This window comes from Kogia breviceps, chromosome 4 (genome assembly GCF_026419965.1).
Source record: "Kogia breviceps isolate mKogBre1 chromosome 4, mKogBre1 haplotype 1, whole genome shotgun sequence".
In the NCBI taxonomy this organism is placed as follows: Eukaryota; Metazoa; Chordata; class Mammalia; order Artiodactyla; family Physeteridae; genus Kogia; species Kogia breviceps.
The window spans coordinates 122651706-122674684 of record NC_081313.1 but is presented as its reverse complement, the minus strand read 5'-3'; the positions used below and the strand labels follow the sequence as shown (position 1 = coordinate 122674684).

The 22979-nt window shown below is 42.0% G+C and overlaps 1 protein-coding gene across 1 annotated transcript in view; it reads right to left on the bottom strand.

Annotated features, from left to right (window-relative positions):
• SH3RF2 (SH3 domain containing ring finger 2) overlaps positions 1-22979 on the bottom strand; it is a 131632-nt gene that overhangs the window by 71457 nt on the left and 37196 nt on the right. The window lies entirely within an intron of this gene.

The following is a 22979-nucleotide window of genomic DNA, read 5'->3' as shown; positions in this document are numbered from 1 at the left end:
TACTAAATACAGGGCACTTCTTATGTACTAAATGCTGTACGTGGGTCATCTTGTTTAACCTTTGAGATAGACACTATTATTCCTCTTTCTAATATGAGATGACTGAGGCACAAGGTGGTTTAGGAAGTTACCTAAGGTGACACAGCTAGGAAATGGCAGATATGGGGTTTGAACTCTGACAATCTGATTTTAGAGACCGTTCTTTTTAAAAAAAATACATTTATTTATTTATTTATTTTTGGCTGCTTTGGGTTTCTGTTGCTGCACGTGGGCTTTCTCCAGTTGTGGCGAACGGGGGCTACTCTTCCTTGCGGTGAGCCAGCTTCTCATTGCAGTGGCTTCTCTTGTTGTGGAGCACGGGCTCTTGGCGCGGGCTTCAGTAGTTGTGGCACGTGGGCTCAGTAGTTGTGGCTCGCAGGCTTAGTTGCTCCGCGGCATGTGGGATCTTCCCAGACCAGGGCTTGAACCTGTGTTCCCTGAATTGGCAGGTGGATTCTTAATGACTGTGCCACGAGGGAAGCCCAGAGACCCTGTTCTTAATCACTATGCAGGGGACAGGATTTTGGACTTGACTCCACAACTATGTGAACTTGAGTGAGGCTGTGACTCTTTCTGGGATCTGAATACTGATTTTGAATTCTGGCTCCACCTCTTTGCTCTTGTGTGACTGTGGTCAAGCTATTTCATCTTTCTTAAACCGCATTCATTTATAAAATGGGGTAATAACAGAATGTCTACCTCATTAGAGTTGCTGTGAGGACTAAAAAATATTGATAATGCATTCTGTGTATTGCTTGGTACATAGTATGTGCTCAATAAATGACACCTCTTAGAATTAACACCTGTAATGTAGGGCTCAGTGTTGACAGCAAGAAAATTGAGGTGAAAACCCCCTGAAAATAGAAAGTGCTATGTGAGAGTGATGCATTATAATTTGTCCTCAGCCTGTCTAGAAAGTGTAAACCTCATGTGTGTTTGGATCTTTAGGAAGCACAACTGAGATGAGTTAACAGTCAGAAATCAATCATCACCTAAAAGAAATCAGCTAAAGAATTGTCATTTGTCAAATCAATTGTCAGTCTAAATAATTATTTCAGTCAAATGCATTTCTTTTCCTGATTGAAACTGGTTTCTCCACAGAGAAATGGCCTCACTTTGGTCTTGTTTGAGGTCAGTTTGGCAAATGGAAAGTTCTAGTAACTTAGGTTTTATAGAAAGCCCTTCAGTGTCACCTGTGATTGTATTGTATTTTGTGCTTTCCTTGGCCATTGGGTGGAGTATTCCCCCCTGCTGGGGACAGTCTTGCTGGGACCTTCAAGGACCTTCAGAGTCTGCAGTGTTCATTTGAAAAGGAATTTCAAGCAGCCTCAGGGTCGAGACAAGACCTGAACAGCATCATATTGCTGATGGGACAGCAGCAGAGCAATGGTTTTCTGCTGGTCCCTGGGGAGTTAGAAAACCACAGGAACACAGCTCATCCTTGGGAAACTGGTGGACAAATGAGCAAAGATGTATGTGCTAGGAGGTTTAACACACTGTTGTAGATAAATGGAACCAGTTGAATAAATTATGATACAACCATACAATAGAAAACCCTACAGTCATTAAAACTGGTGATGTTGATCTATAATTAATAACACTGAGAGTTACTCATAATATACTGTTAAGTATAATAGAAGAGATTAAAAACAGTTATATAGACTAGGCTCTCTTTGTAAATATACATATATATTTTTTACCTGGGGAAAATGCTAGATGGCTATATACTAACATTTTAAGAGTGGTTATTTCTAAGTGATGAGATTTTTTAATATTAAAAAAAAGTTTCCCTAAGTGCTTTGCAGTATTTTCTAACTTTTCTACAATGAAAAAATTGTACTGTCTATTACAATTGGATAATAAAAAGAAAATGAATGAAGCTGGGGGATAAGAAGTGAAAGTCATGGGAGGAATTTAGGAAGAAAATAAGCCTAGCTGAGTGGGATCAACAAACCACATGACTACCTTTTGGAGAAGCTTCTCCCTTACTTGAGAAGCAGGTGGAAGCAGATCAAGAACAGAGGATTTCTGGGGAATGATCTGAATCTGTTGGACTCCCAGGGTTAGACATATCAGGGAATAATAATTGTCCCTAAGCCTTCTCCCAATTTTACACTGTGATATAAATCACATTTTTATGGGTATATGAGCACCTGGCACACACTGGTCACATTTGCCAGGCTCGCTGGAAGCTACATCTGGCCAATGGGATATAAGCAAATTTTAGGAAGTGTCCCTACTGAGAGAGACTGACTTTCTTTTTCTTCCCTCCATTTTGTTATGTGGGATGCAGAGCTGACACTCTAGCTGCCATCTTGAACAATGAGGATAAGGGTCACACCTAAAAAGGGGACAAAGTAGTCTGGGTTGCAGAGCTGCCAGGCAAGTCCTGGACTACTTTACTTCCAGATTTGTGTCTGAAATCTAAATAAACTTCCATCTTGCCTAATACACTGTTATTTTGGATTCATAAAAGGAAAAGAAAGAAAAGCAAGGAAGAATGAAAAAATTAGGAAAAAAGGAATTGAAGCTCCTTTGACTTTGCATAATAATATAATATCAATAGCTAATATTTATTGAGTGCTTCCTCCTATGTACCAGATACTGTGCTAAGCACTCCACAGTATATTTTATTTAATTATCACAGCAACCTGTGATTAGAAAACTGGGGATCAGAGAGGTTAAAAATTTGCCAAAGTTCATGAAGCTAGAAAGTGGTAGATTTTAGAATTTGAGCTCAAGTATGTCTATTCTCAACCCCAAGCTCTTAACCACTCAACCAGTGTTTCTCAAAATGAAGTCTGTGGTTTACCTAGATCAGAATCTTGGGAAATGTAAAAAATGCAGACTCTTGGACCCCATCCCTGACCAATTTGACCAGAATCTCTTAGAGGGAAGTTTAAGTAGCTGCATTTTTATCAAGCTCTCCCATCTATCCAAGTTTGATGCCACTGGTCTGAGTTATGTCTTATTCTAATGAAAATGGAGATTTGATGTAGTTTTGTAAATGGCTGAGCTGCTTTTTTACTTTCTTTTCTGGAAGATATTCCCATACAAGGTGGCTGATGTATTTTAATGACTACTGAGCAAGTATATTAGACTAAAACTGCACAAAATGCTTAAATCTCTTTGAAGAGGCATAAACTTTGAAACCCTGAGATAGTACTAATTGCCTGACCATCTTCATCTTTTCTCTGTCTCCCTTCAGTTGAGATAAACTATTGTGGAAGCAAACTGTAAATTCTATTTTTAACATGAAGATTCTTTTCATCACCTTTTTTCTTCATTCTCCCCTTTTACTCTCAGTTCTACATTCATACTTATAGAAAACATTGGCTTCCATGCTGTAAAGAGGGTAGGGATGGGGAAGGAAAGAGAAAGAATCTGAAGAGGGGAAGGAAATTAACATTTGTTGTGTTTCTGGCAAGCCATAGAAATTTGTCTTACATTATTGCACTACTGCACTTTCCATGTACAATACTATCTCATTTATATGAGCTCAAAGCCTTGTGAAGTAGGTTTATCTTAATTTTATTGACGAAGAAACAGAAGTTCTGAGATGTTCAACCTTCAGGCAAAGTCACACAGCCAATGTACAGCGGCCCCGAGACTGACTTCCGTTCATTTGACGTCAAAGCCCTGATTTCTCTTTCATCCCGCTGAAGTCACCTAGTATGTTTTTCCATCATAAAACTCATTTGGGGTGATGTTTTATAATCAAAATCTGAATAGAGTTTGAATGCCATCTGCTTGTTGCTGGCTGCATGAGCATGAATTATTGAACTCTAGAGCCCTCGCATAAAAGTTAAGCACCTGCCTGAAGGGACTCAGCTGGTTGATTCTGTCCAGTCCGCAATGGTTCATTCTCTCAAGGGAAAATTACTCCAAGTTCTGCAGCAACCATCACCCGTTGTTTTGTTGGGTGAAACGAAACACCACCCCAATTGTTTTCTGTCTCGGCCGGTGAAGGGAGAATGGGGATTAAGTGTGTCTCACAGCCAGGTCATTACCAAATGTTTCTCCTGGTGTTTTTCAGAAAGCCAGATAGTCCAGTGGAAGGCTGTGTGTGTGCCTACAAAGCTTTCCTTCTCTGAGATTCAAAAGGATTAGTACTTCTATGTGCCTGTAATTTGTCTATTGATTTGTCACCTCAGTAGGGTGAGGTGAAAGCCACATGAGGTCTATGCTTTTGATGGAAGATAAAGCACAGAACCCTGAAATAAGGAAGCCGGGGGTATGCAGAGACATGAGTGGTAAAATTATGTTGTAGTAGTTATGTGTGTTGGTAATAAAATGGCAGGCATCCCTTCTCTGAGGATCCACCCATTTGCTCTCCATCTTCTTATGGGCATGTTATTCACTCTGGTCACACTGCATACACATGGGTATGTGGCCCAGGCTGGCCAGTTATATAACCGAGCAAGGCCCTGTGAAGGCCTTTCTGGGGACAGAAGCACCCCCACCCACCCCCACCATGTCCCTTGCTTCCTGTTTTAAAAGAGCTTTAGCCTCCTAGGTCTTCCCTGAGTTCCAGAGAACAAATTCAATCAAAAATGAGAAAATGTGGAAACAAAAACAGTCAAGCGAGACAAGCTAATAGTTTAGCCATAATACAAAGTCAGGGACCTTTACTTCCTCCTTAAGGACTATAAATAATATTTTAGCCATGTCCTTGAGTTGTTTTACAGATACTAAAGCCCTCCCCAAGTGAAAAAAGTTAGCTGCATGCTGACCACATACATGTAGACCCCAGACTAGTTAAATCCAAAAGGTTGATGATGTTAACTCCCCAAATACCACTCAGTTACCTCTCCACCAACCAATCAGAAAAATGTCCATGAGCTGATCTGGCACCCTGCAACCCTCTCCCTCACCTTGCCTTGAAAAACCCTTCCCTGAAATCCTTCAGGGAGTTTTGGTCTTTTGAGCATTAGCCACCCATTCTCCTTGCTTGGTGTCCTGCAGTAAACGCTGCACTTTCCTTCACCACAACCTGATGTCAGTAGATTGGCTTTACTGTGCAGGTGAGTGGACCCAAGTTTGGCTCGGTAACAGAGTGCCCAAATCCTCCTGGCATAAAGCTTGGTACAGGGTAGGAGTGTGCCCCAAATAGGGTCAGTTAGAATCTTCTTTGACGTTTGATATATAGACACCCATGAAAAGAGTGTTTCTTTTGGATCATGAGCCTGGAGACAGTAAGCCTTGGACTACCAGTGGTGATATTTCCCAGCCAGCAGACACACCTTCCTGAGTGAAGCTGCAGAAGGCAGCAGAACTAGAGATATTATGAGATAAACAGGTAAGTAATGGATAGAGACTTCACAAGAAAATTTGAATGTCTATATCCAACTGTGCCTAAAGGATACACAGTTAAATGAGATGATATCCTCAATGTATTGCTTATTACTGAAACTGCTTGGAGTTATTTTCTGACCCCTGAAGCTGAAAAAGTCCTGATTAATACATATTAAAAACCCAGAAGCAACAAAACTGTATAACAGTGAACAGCAGGAGGACTAGCCGCCAATGAGCTCTGAGCTTATTTCCAATTGGAAAATAAAGAAGGCGGCATATGGATTGATAACAGGGTAAGAGAAAAGGAGCCCAAGATTGGAATCATCACAGTGATGAGACAAGGGAAAAAGCCGAGCTGGAGTGAGCATTTGACCTGTTCCTGTGTAATGAACTGTTCACCATGCATGAGTGGCACTCCCACTTGTTTAGAAAGAAGTAGGCCTGGTTCTCTACTCCTGGCATCAGATGGGGCCAAAACCAACATGCTGAGCTAACTGCTTACCTCTCTAGCTGGTCATGAGATGGCCCATCACAGGAGAATGGAGCCAAGAGAAAACATCCTGGCCTTTGGCTCAGGTTATCATTCACCAGGCTATGAATTCTCTGCCCGAGAGTTTAGGATTTGTGTCTGAAACACCTCTGAAACTCTGTTTCTGAGCCCTGGACACAAGCAGGTGTTTCATAAATGTTTGGCGGATGAATTTGTGAATTAATCAAGAAACATCCAGGAATTGCCATTCCTGGAGGAAAAGAATGCATATGAGATTAATAAATATGACTGATAATAATTATTGGAAAGATCTAGTGGCATAAGCTAGAAAATAAAAAAGGAGAGTTTGGGTCCTCTTTTCCAAATTGCCCTGAATTTTAACAATTTCATGCTACACATACTCAAAAAGTTTCCATACTCAAATAAGCTCAGGAATCACTGAGTTGAACAAAGTCACACAGGCTCTTTTGCTGACTGGCTTCTCAGAAGTTTTACTCCACTAATGTGACCTTGTATTTGCATCTGGACCACTTTGCAGGATTAGCAGAATGGGCCTGGGGAATGCTGGGTAAAGTAAATGTGACTTCCCCTGTGATTTCATTCCACTCGTGAGGCAAAGGGCCAGCTAACTGTCCTGGGTCCTAACTTCCCAGCTGCTGCTTAGACAACTGAGCCATCCTGCATCTCTCCCTCATGTTGGCAACCCTTTTGGATCTGATGTCGGGGGCAAGGGAGCATATGTTAGAAAGTGCTGGCTGGCCCTTGTGCTCATGTTTCTCTGGGGAGGAGGGGGAACACTTCAGTGCTCACTCAACAGCATCAGATCTATCAAGCCTTGACAAATCCCAGACCATCTGCTGCTTGGGGGCTTGAGATCACCAGAAGGTCTGAATCCTGACATTCAAAGGCTTGAGATCACTAGAAGGTCTGAATCTGGACATTCAAAGGCTTTAGATCATCAGAAGGTCTGAATCTGGACATTCAAATTTGAGGCGAGGCTTATGAGACATACCATGTGAGTTTTTTCCTTCATAGAGAATTTTACTTGTTCAGGGGTGGTACTAGGGTGCAACAGAACACAGATGTTAGAGTCAAGTAAGGTGTTGGTTTGCATTCTGGCTTTTGTAACTTTGGCCAAATCACTTAAGTCTTCCTGATTCTTAGTTTGGATTATCCACAAATTGGGGCTAATACTAATATTTCTTTATGCAGTAAACTCAGCAAGTCTATGTTACCCAAATCCTGCAGATTCCAATGGAAGTTTTGGCCCTTGACCTGGGCCAGAATCTCTAAGCCCCTGGAATAGCCTGCCTGACCAGAGAGACTTTTACCTGGAGTCATTTTGAGTGCCAACCATGCCAGACATTGTCTACCTGGTGAAACAAAGATCAAACTTATAAATAAATGAGTATATACATAATTACAAGTTGGAGTAAGTGTTATAGAGGAGAAGAATAGGGAGGTGAGAGACGCTGAGGGATGGAAGGAGAACCAGTGCAAGAAAGGTTCTTATTATTGGCCTTATACCTATATCTAAAAGTCTATTCTGTTCTGTGACTTTTGTCATGTATCTCTCTCCTTTTTCTCTCCCTCCAGCCTTTTGTCTCAGCCTCTCTTCTTCTAGTCCTAGGTAGAGACCTGGGAGAGCACAGCTCTCCATTTTCCTTCCTTTTTTTTTTTGTGTGTGTGATTTTAAAAATAATTTTAATTTAATTTTTATACAGCAGGTTCTTATTAGTTATCTATTTTATACATATTAGTGTATACATGTCAATCCCAATCTCCTAATTCATCTCACCACCCCCACCCCCCACACCCCACCCCCCTGCTTTCCCCTTCTTGGTGTCCACATTTGTTCTCTACATCTGTGTCTGTATTTCTGCCTTGCAAACCAGTTAATCTGTACCATCTTTATATGCATTAATATATGATACTTGTTTTTCTCTTTCTGACTTACTTCACTCTGTATGACAGTCTCTAAGTCCATCCACATTTCTACAAATGGCCCAATTTCATTCCTTTTTATGGCTGAGTAATATTCCATTGTATATATGTGCCACATCTTCCTTTTTTTTTTTTTAAACATCTTTATTGGAGTATAATTGCTTTACAATGGTGTGTTAGTTTCTGCTTTATAACAAAGTGAATCAGTTATACATATACATATGTCCCCATATCTCTTCCCTCTTGCATCTCCCTCCCACCCTCCCTATCCCACCCCTCTAGTTGGTCAAAAAGCACCGAGCTAATCTCCCTGTGCTATGCTGCTCCTCCCCGCCAGCTATCTATTTTACGTTTGGTAGTGTATATATGTCCATGCCACTCTCTCACTTTGTCCCAGCTTACCCTTCCCCCTCCCCGTGTCCTCAAGTCCATTTTCTAGTAGGTCTGTGTCTTTATTCCCATCTTGCCCCTAGGTTCTTCATGACCACTTTTTTTTTCTTTTCTTTTTTTTTAGATTCGGTATTTGTTTTTCTCTTTCTGACTTACTTCACTCTGTATGACAGACTCTAGGTCCATCCACCTCACTACAGACAACTCAATTTCATTTCTTTTTATGGCTGAGTAATATTCCATTGTATATATGTGCCACAGCTTCTTTATCCATTCATCTGTTGATGGGCACTTAGGTTGCTTCCATGACCTGGCTATTGTAAATAGCTGCAATGAACATTGTGATACATGACTCTTTTTGAATTATGGTTTTCTCAGGGTATATGCCCAGTAGTGGGATTGCTGGGCCATATGGTAGTTCTATTTGTAGTTTTTAAAGGAACCTCCATACTGTTCTCCATAGTGGCTGTATCAATTTACATTCCCACCAACAGTGCAAGAGGGTTCCCTTTTCTCCACACCCTCTCCAGCATTTGTTGTTTGTAGATTTTTCTGATGATGCCCATTCTAACTGGAGTGAGGTGATAACTCATTGTAGTTTTGATTTGCATTTCTCTAATCATTAGTGATGTTGAGCAGCTTTTCATGTGCCTCTTGGTCATCTGTATGTCTCTTTGGAGAAATGTCTATTTAGGTCTTCTGCCCATTTTTGTATTGGGTTGTTTGTTTTTCTAATATTGAGTTGCATGAGCTGTTTATATAGTTTGGAGATTAATCCTTTGTCCATCCATTTTCCTTCTTTATCTATCTCCTGCCACTGTGGGTCAGTGGGCATGGCATTCCTTCCTTCCTCTCATAATCAAATATAAATCAGGCACCGGGAATATGCCAGCGTTCTTTCCCCTGGTCCCTGTTGCCTCCTTCCTGAGTTATCAGGGGTCCTAAGGCAGGAAAAGGGGGAAGGAAGCAGGATTTACGCCAGTGGGCAGAGAAAGAACCATTCATAACCAGCAGCCTCTTTTCAGGGTCACCATTAGCATGCTTTCGTTTTTCCTTCCAGACATTTCTCTGAGATCGCCTTGGGGTGATTTCATTCCCCCATCACAGGAGGTAATCCCAGACATATTCATGGCCATATTCTTGGCTACCTACATAAGCTGGTTTTTAACACACAGTTTGGGATTGCATTTGAGATTAGCTGGGTGCCAGATCCTGGAGTTGTTCAGTGGCGGAACACTGAATTCTCCAGGGAACCAAAGCATTTTGGTTGCCATCTCTTCTAACAGGAGGGTACAGGGCACCTGTGAGGAAGGGCTGGAGGTGCATGGGAGCCTGAAGGACAGAGGAAGGAGCCATCTCACTCCTCCTGGGAGGCCACTCTGCCCCCTTCCATTTTCTCCATTCCCAGAGAGAGTTTTCCTGTAGGTGTGGCACTTGGTGGATGAGTCTCTTTCCATATGGCTCGAGAAACTGAGCCAAATCCACCATGCAGAGGGAGGGAAGATGAGTCAAAGGACCCTCCCACCACCATCACCACCACTTTTCTGACTTAGGGGGAAAAAACTGTGGTCACATGTACACTGGCTTTCTTTGTCAAGTTGTTTCTCTCTTTCACCTCCATGTGGAGGTTTCTGGAGCTGAAGGAGGAATGACTGGTGACAACATGATTCAGGCAAACAGGAGAACGTTTCTGATAATGGAGCCATCTGGTCTGGGGACTGGAAGTGGCCCCTAGATGTAATACACAACTTACAGACTTGGATCCGTGAGAGAGGCACTGAACTGCTCTGGTCCTCGGTTTCCTCAACTGCAAAGTGAAGAAGGTGAATTTTACCATTCCTTCAAATGCTAATGATAATGGGATATTAAGTGAATGATCGGAGCTCCAGGAGTATCTTTAGAATATGCTAGAAATAAGGGTGATGGATGAGATGAAACCAAATTGGCAAAATATATTTTTTGAATTTTATTTATTTATTTTTATACAGCAGGTTCTTATTACTTATCTATTTTATTCATATTAGTGTATATATGTCAAGCCCAATCTCCCAATTCATCCACCACCCCCACCCCTGCTTTCCCCACTTGGCGTCCATACATTTGTTCTCTACATGTGTCTTTCTGCCTTGCAAACTGGTTCATTGTACCATTTTTCTAGATTCCACATATACGCATTAATATATGATATTTGTTTTTCTGACTTACTTCACTCTGTATGACAGTCTCTATGTCCATCCACGTCTCTACAAACTGGCAGAATATTGATAATCATTGAGATTTGAGTCATGGGTAGAGGCAGTTTATTCCACTACTCTTTCTGCTCTTGTGCACGTGGTCCTCCTAGAATGGCTGGTGAGTAAATGTGCCACCTCAGGACAGGCTGTGGTGAGGAGTGAAGGGACGTGAGTGCCCCAGAACCGTGGGGAAAGTGACTTTGGAAAGGAGAGCTGAAGTGGGTGGGCTTGTCCTCTACTGTCCAGAAGTTACATCTGGATTTCAAATGCTTTACTTTTTTTTTTTTTTAACATCTTTATTGGAGTATAATTGCTTTACAATGGTGTGTTAGTTTCTGCTGTATAACAGAGTGAATCAGCTATACATATACATATATCCCCATATCTCCTCCCTCTTGCATCTCCCTCCCACCCTCCCTATCCCACCCATCTAGGTGGTCACAAGGCACGGAGCTCATCTCCCTGTGCTGTGTGGCTGCTTCCCACTAGCTGTCTGTTTTACATTTGGTAGTGTATATATGTCCATGCCACTCTCTCACTTTGTCCCAGCTTACCCTTACCCTTCCCTGTGTCCTCAAGTCCATTCTCTATGTCTGCATCTTTATTCCTGTCCTGCCGCTAGGTTCTTCAGAACCATTTTTTTAGATTCCATATATATGTGTTAGCATATGGCATTTGTTTTTCTCTTTCTGACTTACTTCACTCTGTATAACAGCCTCTAGGTCCATCCACCTCACTACAAATAACTCAATTTTGTTTCTTTTTATGACTGAGTAGTATTCCATTGTATATATGTGCCACATCTTCTTTATCCATTCATCTGTTGATGGACACTTAGGTTGCTTCCATGTCCTGGCTATTGTAAATAGAGCTTCAAATGTTTTACTTCTTAAACAGCCTCCTCCTCTCTGACTTGAGTGTTTGTGTCTGTGTGCCTTTTTATACTTATTTGCACTTTAATTTGGTGGTACCCAAAGAAAAAGTCTACATGACTCTTGTTGAAAACAGCAAGCCCTGGGAAGTTAGAAATCTTCCCTCTCAGTTCAGCTGTCCTTGAGACGGGATTGTCAATACCAGGACCTCCTTCAAATCTGCAACATATCTGCCTCTTTGAAATAAAAATTCAGAGCATGCCTCTCCTTTACACCAAATGGAACAGAAGTGAACTTACAGGAGAAGTACCCTGCCTGCCTATAGAGTTGGACCCCATTTTAGGAATGAGTGGCTGGACTTCAGAGAGATACTAAAGAGCCACATGTCATCTGTCACACTGAGCACAGGATTGTTCCAGTGGAAATCTTGAGTTGAGGGAAACCCTCTGAAAGTCCCTGAGAAATGGAAACTGTTTCCAAGGATTAAGCCATAGAAGTATTACAGCAGCTATTTGCAATCATATTCCACAATGAGATAAAGTCACTAGTCCTCCCAGGAATATGAGATACTGCAGAATATGTGGACAGTTCCTTTTTTCTGTAAGGTCTTATCCAGATAGGTGCCAATATCTTTGTCATTGTCTCCGTCTTCTGCTTCTTGGTCTTTAGAAAGTCTTTGCTGTTTCTTCCCATAAGGTTGAGTTGGGCTTCCTTTTTTAGTGAGCCACTGCACCCTACACTTCCCCTGACACAGCACTCATCACTTTGTATTGTAATTGCTGGTTTACTTATCTGCTTGTCCACCAGATTTGAACTTGTGCAACAGCAGGGTCTATGATTTGTCCATCTTTATACCACTCACATGTGGCAAAGCAATGGCATCATTCATTCAACACAAATATTCTGAATGCCTACAGCACATCATACAGATGCAATCTCTGCCTTTATGGGATTTACATTCTAGCAGCACCTAGTAGGAACTCAGTAAGTATTTACTGAGCAAATACTTACTCAGTGTAAGTATTGAATGAATGAATGTATAAGAATGAATGAATGAATGAATGAATATTAAGCCACACCATGCCACTTAAACTCAACTCCAGCTTTGATATTTTGCCATCTCTGCTGCTGACATAAAATTCCAACAGGCCCAACTAGTTATTTTTCCAGGATTGGGGCATATCCAGGCATGCTAGCCACAGATAAAAATAGTATTTTTATAGGTCATCCTTTAAAAAGGCCCTATTACATAAAATGTGCTTTGAGCTATGTCCATATCCCCATTTTTCCAACGGATACCTGCCTCGGAGCCTCCCACTGCTGAAGACTTTTTCTTGCCTACATGTCCTCTTCATCAAGTGTCTGATTTCCACTACAGGAAGCCATGATGAGTGACAAAAAATGCCAGCTGGCAGTGCCAGGAAAGGGAGCGGAAGGAGGCAAGGAGATCTCTTTTTCTGCCTATTCAGAACATTGAAATCCAATCTCTCTCTGGCCACACGAGCCAAAGAATGCAGCTCCTAGCAGCTGTTGATCTGAGAGGCTCCAAGCTCATCTCTGTGACCCAGGTGTCACTGGCACTCCTCAGGCGCATCTGGGAATGGATTGGCATGAAGGAATGGCCCTGCTGTCCTCTTCCCTGAGGACTGGCTTTGGGTGGGCCTGTTTCAGATGGCAGAAAAAATGATAGACTCACTCTGTGAAAAATCTTCTTAGTTGTGGATGGATATTCCTTGATAATTGCTGCCCCAGGGCTCCTCCTCTTTCCGTTCCTTTCATTCTCACTTGGTGGTGTGCTGGTAAACCAGCTCTCCAACAAAGGGGAAAAAAAGGGCTCTGATTTGTAGTATTTGCCAATTTCCATGGTGTAACTACTCCTACCTGGGCTACCAACCTGGCGTTGCTGAATATGGAGTTGGGAAGACAGGAGATGTTATTGCCTTTCGTGGGCCCGCAGGAACCAGGTCCGACACCGTGACACAGCTCCCTAATTCACACTCGCTCAAGCGGTGCAAGATTGTACAGAACAGTACAGTTGTCTTTTTACAACTTGGACTTTAGGATATGGTTTGTAAAATACTTCTGCATCTGTTGGGTCACTGGGCTCTAAGCACAACACTGCACGGTAAGAATTACTATGCCTATTTGGTGGAGGAAGAAATTGAGGCACAGGAAGCTAGGACTTGACTCAGCTCTGAGAGCTGGGATTTGCTCAGGCCCTGTCTCTCCACTCTTAACCCTAGTCATTCTCCTACCACACTGCCCACTGCAGCCCAACCACACATCTTTCTGTACTACCAATGCCTCACGCATGGCTACTTCTTACATTCTTCCAGAATGTTCTTTAAGCATCCCACCCTCTTCCTCTCCTGCCCAACTGCTACCTGTTTTTTCAGTCTCAGCTTAAACAGTATGTCCCTGAGTGTCCATGTCAGGGGCAGGGATCTCTTCTGGGTACTTTAATGAAACTGTCTAGAACAGCCCCCACCCCCGTGCCCCCAGCATGGTATTTGTTAAATGACTTGTTTATGGATCTTCCTCCTCCATCAGACTGTAAACTTGGTGAGAGCAGATACTTTTAATGAGCTCACCTTGTTCCTAGTGCCAAACACAATGTCTGGCCCAATAAGTATTTTTAGAATGAATGAATCCATGAATGATGGTCTCCTAACCCCAAATTCACAGAATGCTTTTTTTTTTTATACTATCTCCTATCAGGACCCCAAAGAATACATTTCTTCATAGATTGGTTGAGGTTTTCTCAGGAACCTGGGGAGGTTTCTGCTAGAATGCACAGCCAGCCAGACGGCTCCATTGTCGGTGGTGGCTGCTCCCCTCCCCTGCCTTGCTGTGGCCCCGGTGGGCTTTGCCAAGTGTCACAGAAGTAAGTTGAGAAACCTATTTGGTGTGGACCGAAATGTGCTCATTACACACATGCCATGACAAAGACACAGGCAAGAAGAAGGCTCCAGCCAGAAACACCTGCACCTCTGGGAGAGGAGGAATGTTTAGGAATATTCTGGAACCAGCATGTCCCATAATTACAAGACTGAGCCTTCTGAATTAGCATTGATTCCCTCAATTTCCCTCTGAGGAGGCAGGAAAGGGTTAGGGCTGCTTGCACGCTGGGAGCTGCTGACCTTTTAGCATCACAGAATCTCATACATACCTGTGGCACTCATCACAAACATCTAATCATCATCTGTAAACACAGGTGGCTGCCACTTAAAACAGGCAGGGGTAGTCTGACACATGTGAGTGACCTCCCTTATATTACCTGAGCCTACCTAGTAACACAGACTTTAGGGTGTTCATCTTTGCTCTTGAGCACAGATGAGGAAAAACTAATTTAATAATCATAGAGGATCTCATGATGCCTCTAGAAGCATTCTGTGCAAAGAGCTGTGTGTGATGATGGAAGTGTGCTATTCTGTACTGTCTTATACAGTAGCCACCAGCCATACATGGTTACTGAGCACTTGCCATATGGCTAATGTGATGGAGGAACTGGATTTTAGATTTTATTTATTTTTAATTCATTTAAATAGCCACATGTGGTTAGTGGCTACTACACTGTACAGCATAGCTCTAGATCTAACAGTTACAAGATATACAGAAGACTGAAGACGTATTAAATGACACCCCCCTAGAAAAACAAACAAATGACACAACAGGGATGTAATAAGAAAAATTCAGAAAGTGGGAAACTCTAAGACAAATGACCCAATTCCTCTAATGAGTATATTGCAAGGAATAAAAGAAGAGAATGTGTGTGTATGTGTGTGTGTGTGTGTGTGTGTGTGTGTGTAACAGAGAGATTTAAAGACATGTAAGAAGCATATGAACCAAGTGTAATGTGTGGACCTTGGTGGATCCCAATTCAAACAAACCAATTATTAAAAGCTTCTGATTGAGAGTCTGCCTGCTGATGCAGGGGACGCGGGTTCGTGCCCCGGTCCAGGAAGATCCCACATGCTGTGGAGTGGCTGGGTCTGTGAGCCATGGCCGCTGAGCCTGCGCGTCCGGAGGCTGTGCTCCGCAGCGGGAGAGGCCACAAGAGTGAGAGGCCCGTGTACCACACACACAAAAAAAAACACAAAACAATAAAAGCTTCTGAGACAATTGGGGAAATTTGAACACTGACTGGGTATTTGATGATATCAAGGAATTTTTAGATGTGATAATGGTATTGAGGCTATGTTTAAAAAAAAAGAATCCTGGGCCTTCCCTCGTGGCATAGTGGTTAAGAATCCACCTGCCGATGCAGGGGACATGGGTTTGATCCCTAGCCTGGGAAGGTCCCACATGCCGCAAGCAAACAAGTCCATGCACCACCACTACTGAGCCTGTGCTCTAGAGCCCGCGAGCCACAGCTACTGATCCCTTCAGCCACAACTACTGAAGCCCACGTGCCTAGAGCCCGTGCTCTGCAACAAGAGAGGCCACCACAACGCAAAGACTGTGCACCGCAACAAAGAGTGGCCCCTGCTCGCCACAACTAGAGAAAGCCCGTGCACAGCAACAAAGACCCAACGCAGCCAAAAAAAAAATTTAAAAAATGATCAATATTTTTTAAAAAAGAGTACTTATCTTTTAAAAGGTACCTATTGAGTTGCTTACAGATGAAAGAGGATGATATATGAGCTTTACCTCAATTTAATCTAATGGAGGGAGAAAGTAGGGTATAGATGAAATAAGATTGTTGATAATTGTGGAAGCCAAGTGATGGCTACACAGCAGTTCACTATTATTAGTTTCTTTATTTTTTTATTAGTTATCTATTTTATACATATTAGTGTATATATGTCAATCCTGATCTCCCAGTTCATCCCACCACCCGCCCCCTCCGCTTTCCCCCCTTGGTGTCCACACGTTTGTTCTCTACATCTGTGTCTCTATTTCTGCCTTAAAATTGTTGATAATTGTGGAAGCCAAGTGATGGCTAAATAGCAGTTCAGTATTATTATTTTCTTTGTTTTTTATATCAAGAAACTTTCATAATAAAAAGTGGGTTTTTTTGTTTTTTTGTTGCGGTACGCGGGCCTCTCACTGCTGTGGCCTCTCCCATTGCGGAGCACAGGCTCCAGACGCACAGGCTCAGTGGCCATGACTCACGGGCCCAGCCACTCCGCGGCACGTGGGATCTTCCCGGACCGGGGCACAAACCCGTGTCCCCTGCATCAGCAAGCGGACTCTCAACCACTGCGCCACCAGGGAAGCCCTAATAAAAAGTTTTAAAAATTATCAGAGGAATGCCAATGTTGGTAAGAGTATGGACCAAGAGGCACATTCCTTCTTTTGTTTTAAATTGAAGAATAGTTGATTTACAATGTGTTAATTTCTGCTGTACAGCAAAGTGATTCAGTTATACATATACATACATTCTTTTTTTTTATATTCTTTTCCATTATGGTTTATCATAGGATATCGAATATAGTTCTCTGTGCTATACAGTAGGACCTTGTTGTTTATCCATCCTACATATAATAGCTTATATCTGCTAACCCCAAACTCCCACTCCATATCTCCCCCAACCCCCTCCCCCTTGGCAACCACAAATCTGTTCTCTATTTCCATGAGTCTGTTTCTGTTTTGTAGATAGGTTCATTTGTGTCATATTTTAGATTCTACATGTAAGTGATATCATATGGCATTTGTTTTTCTTTCTGACTTCACTTAGTATGACAATCTCGAGTTGCATCCATGTTGCTGCACATGGCATTATTTCACTCTTATTTATGGCTGAGTAGTATGCCATTGTATATGTGAACCACATCTTCTTTATCCATTCATCCGTCAATGGACATTTAGGCTGTTTCCATGTCTTGTCTATTGTGAATAGTGCTGCATGTATAGGGGTGCATGTATCTTTTTGAATTGAGTTCTGTCTGGGTAAATGCCCAGGAGTGGGATTGCTGGATCATATGGCAACTCTATTTTTAGTTTTCTGAGGAACCTCCATACTGTTCTCCATAGTGGCTGTACAAACTTACATTCCCACCAACAGTGTAGGAAGGTTCCCTTTCCTCCACACTCTCTCCAGCATTGTTATTTGTAGACTTTTTGATGATGGCCATTTTGACCGGTGTGAGGTGATACCTAATTGTATTTGTGATTTGCATTTCTCTAATAATTAGCAATATCAGGGATCTTTTCATGAGGCACCTTCCTTCTTGAATGCTGCGGGCTTAAATTTCACATTGAGAAGTCAGTTTGGGTAGTCTGATCCAGATTTAAACTAGGTGTTCTTTTTGACCCAGAAATCCTAGTTTTAGGAATTTCTCCTTCAGACATGTGAAAGAATCTATAAAAGATTGTGGAGTGGGAAATCATTTATATGAGTGAAGAATTGGAAACAGCCTAAATGTCTTTCAGTCATGAAGTGGTTAAATAAATGCTGGTATGTAGCCACTGTGGAGTGAGTGATAAAAGCTTGAGAGAGAATGACATAGATTGGTATGGACTGCCATCAGAAAGATGTCCATGATATACTCTTAGGTTAAAAAGAAAAGAAAATTGCAAAAAAATGACCCAGTATAAAAAGACATATGTGTATGTGTACATATATCAGTGTATAAGCACAGAGAAAGCCTGGGAAAAAAGTTTGCCAAATTGAGGAGGGGAGGAGCTTATATCTGTCCTACGAATAATGAACAGCTGGCTCTTCCAGCAGACAACCTGGCAGCTCTGGTCTGAATGTTGTGTCCCCCGCAAATTTATATGTTAAAATCCTAACCCCCAAAGATGATAGAATTAGGAAGTGGGGCTTAAAGAGGTGCTTGTGTCACGAGGATGGAGCCTTCATGAACAAGATTAGTGTTTCTGTAAAAAAGACTCCACAGAGCTCCCTAGTTCTTCTGCTATATGAGGACACAGTGAGAAGACAGGGACTATGAACCAGGAAGAGGATTCTCACCAGAATGAGACCATGCTGGTACCTTGATATTAAACTTCCCAGCCTCCAGAACTGTGAGAAATAAATTTCTGTTGTTTATAAGCCACGTGGTCTGTGGTATGTGTTATAGCAGCCTGCATGGACTGATACTGGCCCTTCCTCCCAGAAGAAAATAAATGTAGCATCTTTGACTGAGAAGTTTCTTTCAGCACAAGCTGTTGATCCTTCCTTCTAAAGTGGAGAGGCATTTAATAAGTTCATTTCTATGGTGATAATAGCTACCAGTTACTGAGCGACACCCTGTGTCCAGCGTCGTGCAGAGAAGTCTACACACAAGTGCTAAGAAGTCTCTCATTCACAGGCTCTCCCACTTGCTAGCTGTGTGACCTTGGACTAGTTCCTTCAGCTGTTTCCTCATATATAAAATGGAAAGAATAATAGTACCCAACTCATGGGTATGAGAATTGAGTGAGATAATGCATATTAAGTGCCTGGTACGTATAAGTTCTCATTATTTTTTTACTTCAACATTCCAACATTCCATTTACCCTACAAGGTAAATACTAAATCCGTCCATTTGACAGATGAGAAAACTGAGTCTTAGAAACAGTGGTGTGCTGGCATCAGCTTGAATGGGTTTATGAGAATTAACTTAAATTTTCATGAATTTTTTGAGTTAGTTGACCATAATGTGAGTAGCTTGAAATTAGCTGAGATGGGAGTATACACCATGGAAACTGGCAAACACTACATTTCCCACCGAGCTCTTTGTTAAACATTTACCAGCACACTATTGCTTACAGCAGTTAAGTAACTTGTCTAAGCCCCATGGCTGGTGAGAGGCAGAGCCTGGATTGGAGCCCTGCTCTACGCAACTCCAAACATCTTAATGTTTAGATATGCCTTGTCTGAATAAATCTCTCTTTATGAGTTAGAATTCCCATCTCCTGGACAAAGCTAGTAGGATCATGCTCTTCAATATCATGTTCCTAGAAACGTGGTTCTCAAATTTTAGGGCACCTCAGATTCACCTGAAGGGCTTGTTGAAACACAGATTGCTGGGGATCTCAGAATTTCTTATGCGTTTTGGGTGGGGTTCAATAACTTGCATTTCTAACCAGTTCCCAGGTGATGCTGTTGCTGCTGGTCTGGGGACCGTACTTGGGGAACTACTATTCTAGTGCAAACTCTGAAGCTTTGTGCTATATATCTTGCCGTAATCTTAGTGGCTTTACCAGTTCTTCTCTGTTCTAAAGATGGGAGGATTTAGATAGTGGTTCTAGGCCCAGAGCTTTCTACAGGAGACCATTTTGGTAAGATATTTGTGCTCCCAGCAGTCTGAGCACAAGAAAACAGGAACCAAATCTTGGTGCCTCTCTCTCCAGTTGGCCCCCATTTAGCTCTGGCAGGTATCCCAGGAACCTGAGCTGCTCCCCACACACAGCGGGAGGCAAATGAAAAAAGAAACATTTCAAAGTCTATCTTTAAAGCCTGGCAGAAAGCTGCCCTATAATTACACTAAGTGAACTAGTTACAACTTCTCTGGTATTGATGTAGGATTATTAAGAGATTGCTCACACAGCCCTGTGGAATTCAACTAATGAATTTATAGAGATTTTTTTGTTAAACCACCCTTCTCTTCTAACCACTTCCTGCCTCTTAAATATGATAGAAAACCAAACCAGGAAGGAAAATGAAGTAAATCCTGAATTAATGTTCCCGATCAAAACAGGATTGCTGCTTTTAGAAAAGCATAACTTTCCTAGCCTAATGTTCTAACTTAAGTATTCAGTTTTTGGTAAGTGGGGGAGAAAGCAAGAGGACATGGAGTTACATATAAAAACTCACCTGTGGACATCACTTCAAAGGAATCTAGAGAAGCTAGGATGGGGATTTGGCTATCCCAAGTTTGCACATATTTAATTCATTCTCCCGGCAACGATATTCTGTGGACACACCAGCCAGTGGTGTATAGAAGGAAATAGACCAGGCCAATGGACCGTGGTGGGCCACTTTTATAATCCTGAGCTTGGGAGACAGGACAGATCCTCTTGCCTTAAAATGTACCATGGGCTTATACCATTTAGATTTGCTTTGAATTAGGAAATCAGGCAATATGATTCCAGGAATATGAATTCTTTTTATTAAATATTTTAAATTTTGTATTGGAGTATAGTTGATTTACAATGTTGTGCTAGTTTCACATGTACAGCAAAGTGACCCCACCATACATATACATATCTCTATTCTTTTTCAGGGGAATATGAATTCTTGCCGGCAGTTGGAATCCCAGTTTCTTGAGAGTAGGCAGTAAATCTTATTAATCGTTGTAGCTCCATATTCCTGAGCACATAGTTAGAGTTCAATGCACTCAACAAATGCTTACGAGTGACAGAATGTTATTGTGGAAAGAACAAAGGCTTTAGAGTCAGAGCAATTTGCATTCAAATCCCAACTATATCTCCAACTCTCTGTGTGACCTTAAGCAAGTTATTTAGCCTCTTTGACACTCAGCTTCTTCATCTGTAAAATGGAGGTCAATCAGTCCATGAAATTTACTGAGTGCTTGTGTGTGCCGACACAGTTTTGGACACTGGGGCACATCAGCGAAGCAGCCAGAATTTCTGTCCTCAAGGTGTATGTAATATTAGAGCCCCTATCTCAATTTGCCTCTCACAGAGCCCAGATATGAGACAAGGGTCAGAGTTCCTGGGTTCAAATCCTGCCTTGACCACTAACTAGCTGTGACATCTCAGCAAGTGAACGGTAATAGGACCAGCCATATGGGGATGCTGTCAAGATCCCTCTACCACATATCTATGCATGCCTTTGTGTATATTTGGGCAGATAAGTTACACAAAGAGGCACTCCTACCAAGCAGCTGATGTGGTCGCATTTCAGGGTTTGGTAAGCAGAGGTTGGATTCAGCCTCCGGTATACCTCCTTGGCTGGGTACCATGTGCAAAAACATGTAAAGCTCCTAGAAGAGCAGCTGGCTATCTTTAATCAATAAATGCTGTCTTTCATTATTGTAGGTGTATGATGAGAATTTAATGCAAGCAAGGCATCTACAGTACATAGTTGGTGTTCAATAACTGTTAGTTTCCTTCCTCGGAGTCTGTGGGAAAGTCAGAACAAAGTATAGGTGATGGGCAACCGTAAGTTATCTTGTTTTTCCTTTTGTTATAGTAGGTGCGGGAGGTAGTTTGACCTAAGGAAAAGAGCTCTGGGCTAGTAATCAGAAGACTTGGGTTCTGGCCCCTGCTCACCCATTGCTTGTCCCAAGTGACCTTCACCAAGCCTCAGTTTTCTCATCTGTGACTGAGATGAGGGTGTGGGTTGGCCTAGGTCACATGCTGGTATTATGACATGAATGTACTTCATTTGAACAAGTTCTTGCTTTGCCTAGTCTGTGTAAAGGCAAAAGGGTATGAGCCAGACTCTGGAAGGTGGTGAGTGGGTGAGTCTTAGAGTGACTTTCTGTTCTAACATGCTTTATAAAACACTAATTGAAATGACAGGACTTGCCCAGAATCACACAGTGGGTCAGCTTTAGATTGTTTCAAATGACCTCAACTTAGAGAACCATGGGGAGAACTGGATGGAGAGCCTCGCTGTCAACTAGATGGCTTAGGCATGTGAGCTTCTCTTTCATGTTCTAGGCTTGCTTGGGATAACTGGGTTACAGCGGTGAAATCGGTTCTGCTCAATTTGGTCTAAGAGTCTATCCAGCTCAGATATTTTATCAGTCATTGACTAATATCATTCACTTCTCACTGACTTTTCCAGTTAGAAAAAGGCTATTCAAATTCCCAGTCAAGCATGAATAAGGCAATCTTTCTGTCAATTTAGCGAGTGAAACTAGAGCTAGGTGTTTTCTAAGAGTTAGTGATTTTAGCCTTTAGCAAGTGCATTTCAATTGAAAATCCCTTTTTGTTTTCCTTTCTTAACTCCATTAGTCTATAAAATAGCGAATGAAAGTCATTACTTATCATTTAGTGTTTGCTGTGGATCAGGAACCAGGCTAAAGTGCATTTAGATGTAATATCTTATTCAGTCTTTATAACCAGCCTATGAGGCAGGTAGATGCTGAGCGGCATTTTTGGAGCCATCATGGTAAAGTGGCTATTGGGAAACTTGAGCTCCAGTGTCACTTGGGAAGGACAGAGTGCCCAGGAATAGAACGGGACATTGCAAATGAGTCATGAAAAACAAGCCCAGGCTCTGGCCCAGCACCTGGGCCCAGATGTGCTCCTCCAGAAATTCGGCAGAACTTGGGTGTAGGACGCTGCCTGTATGAGCTGGCGTCTCCAAGGTCCCAAGCGCAGCTTGGCTGTAGTGCTTCACTCTAGGTTCTGAAAAACCCAGGTGGGCCAGAAAAGGGTTCAGAAGCTTGAGACTCATCAATGGTCCCACCAGCTTCAGTTCAAGTTCATGGTTTTCTAATTGGCTGCTTCTTGCTGAAACCAATCCAATATATTGTAGACCTAAGATTTCCTCATTGATTGCCAACTGTTTTAGGAACAAATTTGCATTTGTTTGGAAACTCTGTCCTGTCTTATTGCTCCATTGTCTTTAATTCTCTTTTGCTCTCTCCTTCCCTGCTCTCTTAAAACACAGAATAGTAGTTATAAGCTTGGACTGAGGAATCTAGTAGAAATGATTATGAAATCTTGTTTTACTTTTTACACTACGTAAACTTGAGAAATGTATTTAAGTTCTTTGAACCCTAGTTTTCTCTTTTTCAAAATGGGGATATTAGTAACACCTACTACACAGGGTGATAAAATGAATGTAAAGGTAACTGGCATAGGAACTTG